The sequence below is a fragment of the Phasianus colchicus genome, chromosome 1, assembly GCF_987193195.1.
Source record: "Phasianus colchicus chromosome 1, bPhaCol1.hap1.1, whole genome shotgun sequence".
NCBI lineage: Eukaryota > Metazoa > Chordata > Aves > Galliformes > Phasianidae > Phasianus > Phasianus colchicus.
The window spans coordinates 90,171,913-90,189,481 of record NC_143436.1 but is presented as its reverse complement, the minus strand read 5'-3'; the positions used below and the strand labels follow the sequence as shown (position 1 = coordinate 90,189,481).

The 17,569-nt window shown below is 35.7% G+C and overlaps 1 long non-coding RNA gene across 1 annotated transcript; it reads right to left on the bottom strand.

Annotated features, from left to right (window-relative positions):
- Window positions 1-9,486: 9,486 nt before the first annotated feature.
- Window positions 9,487-11,767, bottom strand: LOC149919839 (uncharacterized). Its single transcript, XR_016463711.1, has 3 exons — window positions 11,687-11,767; window positions 10,076-10,176; window positions 9,487-9,921 (listed from the first exon to the last, which is right to left on the bottom strand). It is a non-coding gene; the product is annotated as an uncharacterized LOC149919839 (long non-coding RNA).
- Window positions 11,768-17,569: the final 5,802 nt, after the last annotated feature.

Genomic DNA, 17,569 nt, shown 5'->3' with positions numbered 1-17,569 from the left:
TTTTCAACCATTCCTACAGTTTACTCCTTGACCTAAAACTTTTAAAAAGTACACAGTAAGAGGAAATCATGACATTATCATAAAAGTAAAAAGAGGTAGAACTTCTATTTCTAGCAGGTAAACTTCAGATGCAGTTATGAAAGGTATTTGAAACACAAGTTGCTAATAACCTATGGAGGCATTTTGTGGCAAATTACTGAAAGACCTATTGTATATCTATGCTGCAAAAAATATTCTCACCCCAATAATAGAGCATTTGTGGTGACTAGAAGTTATTTGAATTAGTTGCCATTCCTAAATATGAGTAATAAAGCTGTATGATAATGACAAGTAACTAAAGATAACAATAAGTTTTCTTTTATTAAGAAAATTGTAAGTAGCTGATTGTGTGCTTCTGCCTATCTTCTTAACTTTAACACTATTTCCACGCTTCATCTGTTCTAATGACTGTTAAAATAGAGGACAATATCTTCAAGATTAAGTATGGAGAGAGAGTGCATTTTTAGTTGTGATGGGATCTAAATCTTAGATATCATTATTCCCTTGATACACTTCGAAGTAGCATGTCTCAGTAAGCTTTGTTTACCCTGCACAGAATCCCTAAGTTTCATTCTGAAATGCACTGGGCCCTTCTGACAAACACTAATGCTTGTAATGGGAAAGAAAAGAGGAAACAATTTAGCCATTTAAACCTTCCAGAAAAAGATAAATGCTGCAAGAAATTAGAAATGAAGGGTAATCTAAGGTGTAAGGAAGCCTTTATCAGAAGGCTAAAAGAGGAAGATGAAGTATCCCATCTATCAGATGGATGTCTTCAAAATGTTTGAGAGTCTTGGCTCTTATTTTAACCCTAATGAAGATGGTTTGTACAGCTAAATAGTAATGAAGATCTTGCAGAGGTATATTACATGTTGATGAATGCTAGATGAAGATAAAATGGGAGCACTTGAAGATATGTAGATTAGTTTCAGCTTATGGTAGTAAAATTATATTATGGACTCAATTAAGGTCAGCTTGCATTTACTCCATGGCATCAAAATTAAAAATAAACAAGTGAAATTAGCAGAAGTGTAGCCATATGCAGTATTTGAAATATCAGCAACTTAAAAGGAACAGCATTAAATAGCCTTGTAAATGCCTCAGAATATATTGTGATTTAAAGCCTGGGTGACTTATCCTTGCAACAAAGATGACTGTCCTTGCTATTGCTCTAGTTAGCTACTAAGAGACAAGCAGTAACTGTGGCAAATAAAAGCTTTTTAATGTAGTTAACTTGTATTTTTCTGGAGGTAGTTGTGGACATCTGATAGAAGTACCTACAAATTTTTCAAAACAGAAAATGAAACTTTCCATAGTGCCAACAGCTACAGTAAAAAAAAAAGTTTTAACTATGAAACACTTCAAAATTATTTGGATGGATTTATTTGTGGGTTCCACAAATGTTTAATTTTGTTATACTTCTAAGATTAAAGTGAATTTAACTTGAGTGAAGTGATACTCTTGGTGAGTGAGAGTACAAAATTCTCTAATAGTACACTTCCCAGTCTGACCTTAGCTATTTAATTTTGAGGAAAAAGTACACGGAGAAAACAGGTCACTTTCCAACTAGTGAAAGTTTCTTACCTTCATGAACACATAATAAACTCAGTGACAGAGGAGCTATCTAGAAATAATTGGAAGGAGATACTGTGTGCTTTTAGGTGGAATCTTAGGTTTGGATAAATTGTAGTGAGAAGCTATCTTATGTGCAAAGTATCTTCACTAGCTAAGTGATATTCTTACAAGCGAGTCACTCCATTACTGTAAAAGATGCATGCTGAAAGCTCTTTTTTTTTTTGTAACGAGTAATATTTACACATTTGAAAACCAATGCCAAATTCAGCATGTATTCAACAGGTATTCAGCTGTAAGTATTGTACTGGATGTAAAGCTTCAAGACAATGATGTCGTTATCCTTGATTGGTCGGACAGCCACTAAAAACTGTAGCAGCAAGGTCACAGAATGTTACAGAGGTCCAAGACAACAGTATCAGCAGTTTAACCCATTAGTGTTTACTATAGTGCTGTAAGATATTAATGATTGTGTAGCTTGAACACTTATGATTAGAGACGGGAGCTGAATACCATGTTTGTGGCCATGTGAAACTAACTAAAAATGTAATGCTATATTGATGCTTATCTGGCTGAAACATCTGATGGGAAGTATCCATGAGAAATGAATGGCAGTCTGATCAGTAATTTTACCTCTAGTGTGCAGCATGTTTTCAAAAGAAAGGCTAAAAGAGAAAGTAAGAAAACTAACAATTGCATTATATGTTTTGACATATAATGTTATTAGTTCCAGTAAAAATTTTTACTCCAGAGAATACAAATGACATCAAGATAAATATCCTGTTAAGCACTTCTTTTTGCCTAAGAATTTTACTGTGTACATAACACTCCCTTCTATGTTATGAAGAAGTGTCTTGGGGAAGCTGCAGGATCAGGGACAGCCACGAGGCACTCCTCCTGCCTGACAAGTGCCCTTGTCCCTCCCTTTGTCACATCCAAAATACCAACTTAACTCATCTTGAAAACTTTGGAAACTGTTTTTAGAACATTAGAGATTTCCTCTCTCTCTGTATGTGTACGTGGATACACACACACTTGCATTTTAAATGAGCCTGCAAGATGTTCAGGATGATGTTTACAGTGTTTCAGATAAGTGATAAAAAAGGAAGCATTCTTTGCTATATTTTTCCTTTACTTCCCACCCTCCTTTTACAGGACTATTCATTAACGCATGTAATTTTTATCTGACTACATTAGCTCTAATTGATCTTGAGATTGTTTCAAACTGTAAATGCTTCATCGTTATACTGAAACTGTTCACCATTATCTAAGTTTTTGTCTTGCTTCAGGAACAATCAGTGTTGGGGGAAAAAAGGAGGGAGAAGTAATTCTTCCATTATTATTTTGGGAATGTCTTTCTTCCTAGAATCAATGGTTTCCCCACATTCCTCAAGAGGGGCAGGAGGTGCAACTAGGTGATCTTTAAAGGTCTTTTCCAACCAAACTGTTCTGTGATTAAATGTCAGTGACACACCATGTACTGAAATGTTTACCCCTGCTGCATTAAAGAACAGCCAAACAGCAAGTGAGCTGGTTAATTGCAGCAGATAGTTATCAATACCATTGAAATGGTGTATCATTTGAGGTACTTAATAGCAGTATTAATAATAATAGCAGTAGCTGCATGTAGGCATGCAGTTGTAACAATTGCTGTAACTTGTGCTTGCAACACTTTTGAAAGGGATAAAGGAGGGAGGAAAGAAGAGCTCACAAGAAGAAAGAAAAAAGTATTAGCTAAAAGCACGGGCTAGGATAGTTCTGTACTTGCATGCATCTTGTAAATTCATAAGCTTTCCTGCTCTATTAATGAAGCATGAAATGAACTGTGACTGCACATTCTAAGCAGGATGTATTAAGATACCTAGCAGCAGAATAAAGGTGAAATTCAAATCCTTTTGAGCAGAAGAATGGTGATGATTTCCTCAGTAACCACTGGGTAGTTTTACAGTGAGAAAACACTGAACAGATCAGAATCCAAAAGCAGTAACCAAAGTACAGTTCTAACAACATGTTAGACAATGGAAATAAAACACCAGTAACTCTGAATTTTCTCCAACTTCCGAAAACTCAAGCATTTTGAATTGATTGAAACATATTTCTACTCTTATGTTCAAACTGAATTAATGACTTGAGTGCAGGTTAGAGCCAGATACAGAAGCCTCAACGGGAAACTTCTCCATTATCATTTGCCCCTGTAAAATCTCAACATTTAAACTTTAAGTCAGGGTTTAGAATCTGAATGGCCAGATAGGAAAAACACATTATGTATTTTGTAAGGACAGCATTGTGAAATGTCAGATCTTTTAATGTGGCTTAGAATATTAGGATGTTAATGACAAGTATATTTACTAGATAACGATGTCTGCATTGCATCTGTGCAAACACTTCTTCAGACCAAACAGTGACAAAGTGGTAGCCCTTACATTTCTATATGTGGACCCTGCAGAACACCCTTAATCCTTAAGAAAAGGGATGAGGCAAACGTGCTATTAACTGAACTCATCTAGCTTCTCTTCACTACAAAAAAAAAAAAAAAACAAAAAACAAACCTGTTGAAACAAATCAGGAGAGCATTATCTAGTTACTGTCTTGCCTTTTGAGTAGTGATGGTATCACTTCAAATGTCAAACTATCAGTAAGCATGATCATATCTGAAGTCAACAGGAAAAAAATATAATTACTATAGAAAATTAGTGCAGTTAGAATTTCTAGTCTTTTTTAAAAACTAGCCACCTGAGAGAGTTCTAAGTATTTAAGCTTAATTTATTGACTGATTACTATTAAGGAATTTCCATTCTTGTCAATATTCAGTAGGTTACTTGGACACAGTACTGGTTAACTGGCTCTAGGTGGCTCTGCTTTAAGGAGGGGAAGGTTGGACTAGATTACTTCTAGATGTACCTTCCAACATCAACCATTCTGTAATGGGATTAATAAAATAATCAAGCAGTTAAGCAAATATTTGTCCTCCTGAATGTTTCTAACTGAAAGTTCTCTCTGCTTGTCTTACTGCTTCCTGTGATCTGTTGATACTATCAACTAAGTTAAAAGGTTGCAAGATACATAAGAGTAGAGTCATTACATAAATGTGACAAATCAAGTATGCATGACTGTTGTCCTTCTGACAACAAGAAGCAATGGATCTGGACTATCTTTCATGTGTCGCCTAGATTGCTATGGAAAACATTTTGTGATTCTGATTTAGAACATTCACAACTAATCTTGGATGGTTACCTAGTAGTATAGACATGAAGAGTGGGAAAAGACAATGTGATGAAAACATCATCTAGTAATAAGAAACAAATTTGCATGATGTACAGCAAGAGAATGCAATTAAAGCATCTTCTAATGGGATACAAGCACCACAGAGCAATAGCAGGTAACTAAGAAGGAAAATTAACTCACCTTTTCCAGCAAGGACTCAAGAGAAACATAACTGCTATCAAGACAGGTACTGCTCCTTTGGCTGCTAACTCTTAAATGAAGGTGGACTGAATGAAGGAGGAGGGGCAGACAGGCTCTGCCCCTTCTAGTCACTCATCTGCATTGTTTGCACCTGAGCTCCCTGGCTAGCCATATCTTCTCACCTGGTGCTCAAAGATTGATTTAGGCTGTAACCTGGCAATTCTGCTGCAGATGGCTTTAACATCAAAATCAGAATTGTAGAATTGTGTAGAAGTGTTCAAATAAAGGCTATGCTTTGTGTACTGAAGGTGCTCACTGACGTAAACTTACAAGTTACTTGGAATACTATGTGTGTTTGGGAGGAGGATGGTGCTGAGTAGTTCAGTGGATAGCAAGTGAGTAACACTGATGTTTTTCTAATAATATGGAAGAGAATTAACTAAACATCACAGCAGTGTTCCTCTGCTTTGGTTGACTGTGCTTGTGCTTAAGTGACGTGAAGTTATGCTTCTAGTGTAATTTTCATTATGATTTCTGATGTTTTGTGAAACCAACCATATGTTGGTTACTAAAGCACTCCTCTTTGGGAAACGCTTCAAGCAGAAAAAAAAAACAAGTCAGCTTGCTTTAGAAGGTACTGAATGATGCTGCTTAGACTAAAGCTTTTGATTTTATTTTCAAGAAGGTACACTATTAGGATTATGAAGCTCATTTGGCACCCCTTTCCAAGCAAAAACAATGACATACAGCTGCTTATTTACAGATTATATAAGCAATTATGGTGTGTCCCTCTTCTTTCTGGAAGGTAGGTGGCCTTCTGTGATGGTGTAGTTGCATCAATGGACACAGGAAAAACCACTGATGTCATCTATTTGGGCTTCAGTAAAGACTTTGACACCATCAAACACAACATACTTGTCTCCAAATTTGAAAGATATGAACTCGATGGGTAGACTGTTGGATGAGGAACTTGTAAGATTGTACACAGAGAGAAACAGTCAGTGACTCAGTGTCTGGATATAGATCAGTAATAAGAAATGTCCTTCAGGGGTCTGTACTGGCAGTGATGCTCTTCAACATTTTCATCAATGACATTGACAGTAGGATTGAGTGCATCCTCAGCAAGTTCATGTATGACATCAAGATGTGTGGTGCAGTCAACACATATGAAGGAAAGGGGTGTTGGACTAGATGACCTTTAATGGTCCCTTCCAATCAAACTATTCTATGAAAATAGAAGTGCTAAGTGACAGTTGCAAAATGGATTTGGTTGTGTACAATGCAACAAATAAGAAAGAAACAACTGGGGCTTCAGGGAAGTATAAAAAAAAAATTAGAAGTAAAATGGCTATTACCTTTTGTACAAGAGTCTGTCAGTTATTGCTGAAAGCTAAATTCTTTTCTTTTACATCTTTCTATTTTCATTTTAACTTCCAGTTATATTGAAGCAGAAATACTTGACAAATATCTTACATGTTTACAAAATGGTGAATTATGAAGGTACTCAACGTTCTGTATTTTGAGGTTTTCAGTGAATACCAATAGTTGATTTTCTGTGTTATTCTTATGCAACATGAGAATTTATTTTTTTAAAGTCCAAGTGTAGTATGTAAGAACTAGGAGTAATCCACCACTGTTTTTTGATTGATTTATGATAAGAGTGAATGAAGTGAGGGGTATTCAGTGAAAATGGAAGGTGAGAATAGGCTGTAAGAGAAAGCAAAATTCAAGATGTGTTATTTCTTTATTATTCCATGGTACATTAAGGTCTCTACCAGTTCCCTTTCTCTGTAAGTATAGTGCTACTTAATACAGAGTCAGTGGAAAGACAAAAAAATATTCCTTTAAATAACACTTCATTCTGGCAGTTTAAACTCTTAATGAAACTCGATGGGTAAATGGCTTATTGCCCATCCGCTTAAATTCCTCCAATTACCAAAACGATGCCCTACATACCTTCCTATTTCATTTTGTACTAAAAATTCTTCTTCCTCTAAGATTTTTCTACAGCTTCATATTGGATTGAAAAGTAAACCATAGATTTATAACTTGTAATAGGTAAGACTTTATTTGTCTGACAGGTTTCTGGCATAAACTGTGGTAGTAAAAATCATTGTACTTGAAAAGGAAGGAGAAAGGCAGGGAGGAACGGTCTTTGAGGAAAACAGAGATGTGTTTACTGATGGACAACTTAAATTGGTTGCTCTTTGTTACTTGCAGAACCTACGTGCTTGTGTATACGTACAAAAATATACACTGATGTGATACTAGCCTGACTCTAATTGCATTAGAATGGTTAAAAATGTTATTTAGATAAGTGAGTGATGGGATAGCAATTACACTCTTGCATCTCTAAATCTGACTGTCATTCAAGTTTATCTAAAGTTGGAAGTGGGAATTAAAAGGGCTATTCAGATCTCATTGTGATTTTTAAGTATTATCACTCACTTGTGATGGATATAAATAAAGGTAGTTTTAAGTATGTACCCATATCTTTGGGCAGATTTTGTGTAACAGGGATTAAATCCTGGCTTGTAAGTAACAGGAATCTACACTCTTCCTCATTTAATAACTACAAATTCTCCCTTTTCCTGTGATAAATGTGACAACCTGTCAAGTAAATGATAAAGTCCATTGGAACCATGGAATTGCATTTATCCATAAATACATTTGAATTAATTAATTAAACATTAATATCAGCTACTGTTCTTTCATTGGGATTCTTCACTGCATTTATCTTTTTATTTTTATCTGACCCCATAAGCTTTTGTTTTCATTCAGCAGTAAGCTGGTGGCTACTGCTTTCCTCTGTAGTAGATAAAAAGATTTTTGAATTTTTCTAAGCTCTCTGACCTTCAGATACCTATGGAAACTGGTATAGTATGTTGTAAAATGGAGTAAATCAAAGTGTATTATCATTTGAAACATTTTTTGTTTTGTTTCTGTTAGGCTCTAAAAATGGTTAAGTGGATGTAAATGTAAAATGAAGGGGTTAAAAACAACAAAGACTAATGCTGGTACGAGGCTGAAAGGTAAATTTTATGTTCAGACTCCATGCATCTGAAATGTGATAGATATTATGAAAGTGCCAGTGCAGCATTAACTTCAAGGAATACAGTGAGAATGACTAAAACATTTCTTTTAGCAATTTACTGACACAATGAAATTATCCAAATTAAATGACTGTTTAAAGAGTAAATCTATCAAAAGGATCAGTTATGAGCAGTCGTCCTGCAGGTGACCAAGCAACCTGGCAAGTTACCTTATATCACACTATACAATAAAGACAGAAGCTAGAAATGAAACTATTGTTAGCTGAAGTGCAGATGCCTGATCAAGGTCCCTTTTTGCTATATTCTTTTAAGAAAACTTGGCATTGGCTTTCTCTCATGAATGCCTCTAATTTAGTAGCGAAACACACCGGGTAAGACATCTTCATGTAATTTAATGGAATTAGGAATGATTTATAATAAGGAGTCATTTATCAGGCTCTATTCTTTCATGGCAAAGTATTCTCTGTGCCTGTAGACTAAATTCAGCAAATTCAGCACTGTCTTTTCAAAAAGTACTGTATGATAAGGACTCCAGAAATACAGTCTCAAAACTGCATTCTCAAATGACAATGTTTCTGACTGGATCTATTATCCTATTTTTGTGATGGATACCTCACTATCTTGGACAAGAGAAGCCTTGTTTGAGTAGAGAACCAAATTAACCAGATACTATGTTGGTGGATTTGTCCATAATGAAATCTTTATGCACATCTTTAAGATTATTTATACCAGTGCCAGTCCAGATTCACACCTATTTAAAATCCTATGATGAAATCTACTTTAAAGAAGGCAGAGCCACTTTTGTAAGTATTTTCAAGGCCAAAAACAGTTTGCCACTATTAGTTTTTGCATTAAAGTAATATACAATGAAAACATTTGATACTTTAAGGGTTTAGATATGGTAACTAAATGTTATTGTACTGTGTACATTCAAAAAAGGAGGATGAGTTCCACAGTACACTGTACCCCTCTAAAATCATATCATATTTTTATTATCTCCCTCTCCTTCTCCTTTACTAAGCCCTATCTCCCCACCCCTGCCAAGTAGGACCTTAAGAATGAGAGAATAAAGTGAGATGTTTACACACTCTTCATAATGTCTTAAGAACGGGTTTCCTGATGTGTCTCAGGAAATGAGATGTGTTAACTTATACTTCAATATTATTTTTATTTTAGGAGGAAATATTGCATTAAGTTTCACTTCTTCTCATAGTTACTGTTTCCCTTCAAATGCAGGGGACAATACTAATATAGTCAAGAACAGATAAATTTATGCTTTGAAGTTAGATTAGTTATCTGTTATCATGTTTCTTTAGGTTAACATGAAACTGAGTTTCTACCACCAACTGTAAAGGCTGAAGTTGAAGGTTTTTTATTGCTTTAACATTACTACTAGTTGAACTGACCTGTAAATTATGCCACATATAATGTAATACACTCTCTTAATTTAATGGCTGTAGTTTCTAAGTGTTCATGAAATGATGAATAGGTGCCTCTGAGAGACTAAAACCTTCATAGTTTTGTTTGAAGATAGTTTACTTCAGAACAAACATTTCAAAACTTGATTAAGGTAATTCTTGAGTTGACTACATTAGGTTGTTTGATGTATTGGCTTTTTATTTTCCTTTCTATCTTAACTGGAAAATATTTAACTACATCAGCATAATTGTTCTTTGTAATGCCTTTGCCAGCTGCAAAGTTTTCTTCTGTTGTTTGCAGCTTGAGTCAGAGAAGCACATGGCAGTAATTGCCACAGACTTTTTTTTTGCTGCATTTGGTCTTCTCTTCTTGCTTATGGCAATTTAATCCATCAAGGAAGGACTGGGACTTCTGGCATATCTTCTGACTCTATCTTTAGAAAACAGAAGTGGTTTTGTTTTGGTGTGGATTTTTTTGGTTGGTTGGTTTCTTTTGAGGTGCATATATGTTTTGTTTTGCTTTTTTTTTTTTTTTTTAATTAACTGAAGGAAGCCCATTTGATTTGGTTCTGTTTCCAAACATACTACCTGAAGACGACACTCCAACTCTAGTTGCTCTTCAGTGGAAGTATTATTCAATTAGTGAGCAGCTTTTCTTGCTTTTTCTTAATCTTTGTACATCTGTAACACTAGAGGAGAAAAAAAATGTTATTCTTCATTTTGAGATTTATTTTTTTGTCTGACACTAAGCAACAGACTTTTATCTGCTGCAGTGACAAGATAAAGATAAGAAGCTGATATACAGAGAATTGATAAAGTGTACGCATAAGTCTGGAAAGTAAGTTGGTTCCAAGTTATAAGTGCTGGCGGTAGTTAAAGATGTAAATATATAAATAAATGCTATCTTCACATAAGAAAAGTTGATAGGTGGTTGATATACCATGTTAACCAAATGATAGAGTGTATGCAGCTTGTAGATGTGTGCAATAAACAAAAATATGATTCTGTCCATTTTTTTTCCAATTTAATAACTGATAGAACAGTTGGCATTTTAAAGAAGGTGAGCAATTAAGAAAGAGGAGTAATTTACACCCACTGCAGTATTATTGGCAGCAGTAGACTTATTGGCATTTTTGCTGAATTTTTCCTTAAATGTCCTTAAATTTCATAAGCACTAATCTTAAATAGACAAAAAGAACAAAATAAGATGTTTAAGAATCCAGTAATTTACCTGACACAGAAAACAGTGCAAGAAGAAAGAGCTACGAAGCCATATAACTCTTCTGTGATGCTGTTTCTAGATGTTCAAGGTCTGTATGTTTCACATAGCATTTGAACAACTTATTTTGATGGCCTAATGCTGTAAAGTATTCAAAAAAATCTTTGCTGTGCAAACTAAGACATTTTAAAGAAAATTGCAACTGTAAAGAAAACCTCAGAAAGCGGCAAAACAGATTTCAAATATGGAAATGAGAAATTTTTTTTGTTGTTCCTTCCATGTAATGGTCTTTTGAATATTAACATGGAAACTTTTCATTTCAACTATTCCAAAATTTCTTGCTGAGAAGAGAAATTGAGTTAGAACATGCAGCCACTTAGCCTGAACTACCAAGGCTTGCTCCCTGCATGTTCTGTTTGTTGCTTGAAAGTTAGGATAATCTTGTCACAGAGTGTGCTGTACTTGTGGAGTTGCAGGCATATTTACTTGAGATGAAGACCAGTATACATGTTAAAACACTGGGGCAAAACAAGACTTATGTCACCTGTCACCTTTTGAAGTCATTCTGGAAATTAGACTATAAAGGAAATGAAATCTGATTATAAGAAAGAAAGACGAAACAGTTTTGTATTGATATCTTTTCCCCGCTATGAGACGTAGCATCAAGGAGTTTCCTCTAAAATCTATCATTAAAGAACAAGTTAAGAGTGATTAGAGACAAAACTAAAACCTGAGAGAACACGTGTTTAAATAATTCACCTTTTTTCCCCAAATATCCCTGGGAGGATGCCTATTGAAGGAAAAAAGGCTTTTAATAAATAAACATATTGTACTTCAGTTTTTTCCAAATCCTTAATTTCCACATAGACAATATCTTTTAGTTTGTTTTGTGCATGCATTCTCTCTGAAAGATGTGAAGAGCAGAACCATTAAGTGTAGTAATCCAATCAGGTCATTTCTGAAAGAGAAAACTTACACACCCATCTCTGCTTTTGTTGTGTAAGCTGGAAGTTGCCAGTTCAGCAAGACTTGAAATTGCATTTAATCCCTGCAAGCAATAGTATGACCTGTAGAAAAAACAGTAAGGAATGAGGAATAAGAGGGAGGCAAATTTCCTGACCATTGTGAATTAAGGTAAACAATAAGAGAAGTTAGTTTTATGTTAGATGCTATGACTGATAAGATTCAAGCTTTCTCATTGTGGAGACATTACTCCATGACAGCTCCTTGTTGATTTGAAGCAACTTACCATCTGCTCAAAAATGCCAACAGATTCATAACAGTTTTACTAATGTTTATAATACTTCCATCACTTATGGAAGAAGCTGTGTTAATTCCTAGAGTAACAACAGTAATGCACAATTTAACAGAGACCTCACAAGAAGACAAAATATATTGATTCTACTTAAGCTGGTGACTGCATTCTGACTTTCAGTATAGCAGCTCTTAATTAGAAACTGGACAGTAGACAGTACAATATTTGAACAGAACAGACAAATCATATAGCTTTGTTAAGTGAAATAAAATGTTGTAAAGTTTGTCATTAAACAATCTGAAACATGGGCTTTTTCTAATGAGCCAAGATATTAAATGTAAATGTAACAAATGTCTTGAGAATATACAGCCCCCTAACCTAATTCCAATCAGTACAAGGCATGTGGTCCTGCCACAAAGCCCTACATCTTTCATTAAATGTAGTAGGCTGATGAAGTTGTCCTGTCTCACAATCACAAACATGATGTGTGGTCCTGGCAAAGTGTTCCTTTTTCTAAGTATTGTGTTTAAAAATGTGTGTTTACAGGGTAAGTACATAAACTGTAATGTTCACAAGGAGAAAGAGCTTGAAAGTTCCTAAAAATATCTGTAGTCCTAATTGGTGGGAAGGAAAAAGCCAGCAGAACATATTGCATTGAGTGTTTACTGAAAAAAATATTCTTGGTAACTTTGATATCATACAAAAAAATGAATATTGATAAAGATGGACAGCATGGAATCTAGACAACATGGTCAGAAACGTACTGTGGATATTCCTTCCTTTAAACTGGCACAGCATTTTTTTTTAGTATGTGCTCAGGTGAAGTAAGAAGTAGACATATTTTTGGAATGCAGAATGAACACTGAGGACAAGGAAGGAAAGAGATGAAGATCATTAATCCTGACGGGTAGTATTTATTTAATTCTAAAGGTTTTCACAATAGCTCATGACATCTGATCAGCCTTTCTGAGATTAGAAATAATTCACCCTTCCTCCAGAATCTTTCACATTGTTCAATTCTTTTATGTAAGTTATGCTTTAAGAGCAAAACAAGTCAAGGAACAGAAAATCTTAACTCCAATTCTTTCACAATATTTCATTCTGCTGTTTATTAGTGACTGAAAACTGTGAGAAACTCAAATAGGTTTTCATTAGTTTAGATTAAGATCATATAAAGTCTAAGCTGTTACTGAGGATACAAGCTTGCCAATAAGCTAGCTGAAGGTCTGTCTGAGTAGCTAAGTTCTATGCAGTGAAGAAATCCACAAAAAATTTGATTGAAACCAGAAGCAGGCTCTGCACAATAACTTACATTCTGTGGGGAACAACACTGAAAATCCATAATTTGTGGTGTGAATTCATGTTTATCTACTGTCAATTTTCTGTATAACTGCAATCCTTACTACAGAATAAGTATACAGACATTGTTTAAGAGCTTCCCTTTCAGAAAGAGGCAGAATACTTTTGTTATTTTATAATATTGTAGCGGCATTTGCTACATATTCTGATCCAAAATTGCACACTAATATAAGTACACAATATCTTGCCACTTCTATAGAAGAAAACATTAGGCTGGAATGCATTAAAGAAGTGGGCAATATTGCATTTTACCAGATATATATTAGACTTCAATTTGACCTTCCATTCTGATTCCTAGCACGTCAAGAGGTGTGCTCCAGTTACTGTTGGCATGGTTTTATGATTTTTGGTTATCAGTATTCCACATCATAACATCATGTAATGCACTGGGGGTTTGACTGTTGATGCTCAAGTTCTGGGTGCCTGTCCAGAGGAGAAGAACTACATACCCCAGGGGGCTTTGCAGTCAGCGAAGAGATGTAACTCCTGGCAAGGTCACCTGATGTTCTCTTCTTTGCCTGCGATTCTCCATCTGCTTTTCTTCATCAGTTCAACTGGACTGCACTTCTCACCTCAGCGTTGTGGTGACGCCTATCCACCTTTCACACACTCTCTCTCTCATATTTTGCTGATGCTATATTTAGTAAATTAGCTTGTTTCACCTCAGATCATTGCCACTGTTTTCAATTATTTGGGGTCACCTGTTTCCATCTTCCAGAGGTGCAGATCCATGGATCCCTCTGCCTTGCTAGTCACAGAACCAGGCTGAACCAGCCTGTAAACCGTTGACAACTGTCCAGATAGCAGCTATGAGAAAATGCTGCAAAAACAAGGAAAAGACTGAGGTGTAAGACTTCAAATAAGTATAATACGTTGCTGAGAGGGATCAAAGCAGCAACCTCTTCCATGCTTTTAAGACAAGAAGTAGCAAACTAGAAATACAGTAAAGGAGATCTGAGTTAGAATCCAGCTAAACTTCCTGGTGGCAACACTAATAAAAAAAATGCAGTTCTACAGAGGCCTTCTACAGAGCAGGTTCAATTTTCAATAATAACAGGGAGGAAACCAATTATGCTTCCATTTGTGGAAATAATTTGGATGTATATGGCCCTGCCTGGGGCAAGAGATTATTTGGATGATCTCCGAAGCCTGTGCGCCTTTGGTCTTGAAAATGTCAGTATACTGAGTAGGATCGTGGCCTCTGCCTTGGGTAGTCTGAAGGATGTTTGTACTAAGATTACCTTTTTACCTCATGTTAAATAACATCACCACGTATGAGATTCATGATACTCTATTTAACTTTTTTTTTCCTCTGAAGATATCAAGATTATGAAATTAAACATTCCTTGTTCAAACCTTTGCTTATTGACCTGAGTTTTATTCCATGGTTTTTTGTGACCTCATAAGGAAAGTAGAATATCTAGAAAGGACAAGAATGATTGAAATAATGACAAGTTTTATAAACTATTCTCTGTACTACAGAAAAGATAATCAGAGAAAAAGAAAATGTAGCTGTACTTCAATGCCTTAGAATATCAGAAAGCTCTGTTTGTTAGCTTGTCTCCCTAAAATTTAAATTGCCAAATTACATAGAAGAATATTTTGTGCTGGCAGTCTAGCTGAAAGTAATGCTGTCTGTATTTGATCAAATTTCATTAGTACTGTTAATAAATTTGATTGCTGAGTTTCATTACCAGTCTCTCATATGCAACTATAAATTAGGGAAAACCTTCATGTTCGGTTGGTAGCTCCAGGGAGCTACAGGCTGATGAGCCTCACGTTCATGTCTGAAAAGGCCATGGAGCAGGTCCTCCAAGAAGCTATGTTAAGGCACATACAAGACAAAGAGGTGACTCAAAACAGCCAGCATGGCTTCACCAAAGGCAGATCGTGCCTGACCAATCTGTTGGCCACCTATGATTGAGTGATGGCTTTGGTGACCAGGGGAAGGGCGTTGTGTCATCTACCCAGACTTCTGCAAAGCCTTTGACATAGTCCCTCACCACATTCTTCTCTCTAAATTGGAGTATGGATTTAAAGGATGGACTGTTTGATGGATTAGGAATTGGCTGGCTGGACACACCCAAAGGGTTGTGATTAATGGTTCTGTGTCAGTCAAAAATCTTAATTTTTACATTTTTATGAAACTTATTTGATGAAGGCAAAATACGAGAAGCCACTAAGGTAGAATCTGTGGATTTTTATATTCCAAGAACATTCCCTTGGCTGTTTTAGTAACTTATTTTCTTGTATTGTTTTTGATCATGTATGAAATTGGATGTTTGTAACTGCAAGCCAAACAAAGAAAAGTCTGCTTTTCAGAAATGGAGGAGGAAGCTTGTAGCATTGTTTTATGTAATAATATCCATTAATCTTTCAGAATTATATTTGATGCAACTTTACTCCAAACTCAAACAAACTTTCCAGGGTTTTCTGAGTTGTACTAAAAGATTAAATATAGGGATCCAGCAGAATAAAATAAAGAAAAACTTAGAGTTTAATTCTTGAATATTCTTGCACCACTATTTAAATCACTTGAAATTCCTGAATACTACATATTGACAATGAGTATTTCTATGAAATACATTAACCTAAACAGTTGCTTCACACAAAAAATAAACTTATTTCTTCAGGTCCAACCACAACTCTTTTCTTTCACATTAGTTTGCCAAGTCTTTTTAACACTCATTTCTACTTCTCCCCCCCATCAAAGTAACTCATACTGTTTTAACAGTTTAAAGAAAAATGTCTGGGCCTTATTTTCATTGGTTCAATTTGCTGAATGTAGCTGTTTATTGCTTTATATATTTACTCATATGCAAGGTATACAAGTTCAGACTTCAAATATTGATTTGACAACACATATCAGGCAAAGTTTCAGTTATATAGCAATGTTGTTTTTAATAGTAGCATGAACGAGAACATTACTGTTAACAAGTTCAAGGAAATAAGGAGAAAATGTATGGTTCTGATTCTGTTTGCTTGAGACAAGTGAGACCATTAGATAAAATTAAGACTTGTGAGATTTTCTGGAAGACAAAAGTGTATGAACTATGATAGAACTAAACAGTAGAACAGCATACTTCTCAGAATAGCTATAGGGAATTCAGAGCCCATAAGACACAAAGCATTACACTCACCTTGAGTAAATACCTGGATGTTGCTAAGCAAATTTTTCTGCTACTTTTCCAACAGCCAGATTAAGGAAAAGAGGATTGAGCTTTGTCTTTTCTTACAGTGAAACCATTTAGAACTCTTCTGCAATTACAAACATTTCTTTACAGTTTTGTTTCATAGATGGGACATTATTGTAAATGGAGTTTACTTACAGAAGCTTTTACATGTTCAGTAATTACAAATGCTTGAAGTTTTACATGATAGATGGGGCTATATCATAGTGAATGTTTGCAGTAGCTTTTCCACCACAGAGAAGAATGACTGAATAGCAGAGATGCTATTTTCAGTCTCACAAAGGGAAACATTTAGGAGGAGAAAGGTATCTATCCTGGGGGAAGGAGTAAAGGGAGGGGCAGAAATTGAAATGTGTTACTTTCCTGTGACATACAGAATTATTCCATTACGTTACATCCTGGATAATTTTTTATCCTGATTTAATGCAATAGTTTGTGGAGTTCACTGGTAGTCTTTAAATGGGAAAGACTATTTACAGAAGACTTAGCGGAATCTAAGTGACTATGAAGTGGTCAGCAGGTTGAGAGAAGTGATCCTACCCCTCTGCTCCACACTGATGAGACCTCACCAGGAGCACTGCATCCAGATTTGGAGTCCTCAGTAAAGGATCCAGATGTGGACCTGTTAGAGCACATCCAGGGAAGGGCCAATAAAAAATGATCCAAGAGATGGAACAGCTTCCCTATGAGAACAAGCTGGGAGAGCTGGGGCTGCTCAGCCTGGGAAGAGAAGGCTCTGGGGAGACCTAATAGTGACCTTCCAGTATCTACAGGGGGGCCGTAAGACAGAAGGGGACAGATTCTTTAGTGCAGTGTGTTGTGATAGGATAATAGTTTAAACAGAAAGAGGAGAGAGTTTGATTGGATGTAAGGAAGTTTGTGGGTTTTTTTTTATGATAAGAGTGATGAAGCACTGGAGTAAGCAACCCAGAGAGGTGGGGGGGCATCCTGGAGTTGCTCAAGGTCAGACTGGACTGGGCCCTGAGAAACCTGATCTAAGCATAGATGTCCCTGTTCATTTCAGTGGAGTTGGATTAGATAACCCTTATGGGTCTCTT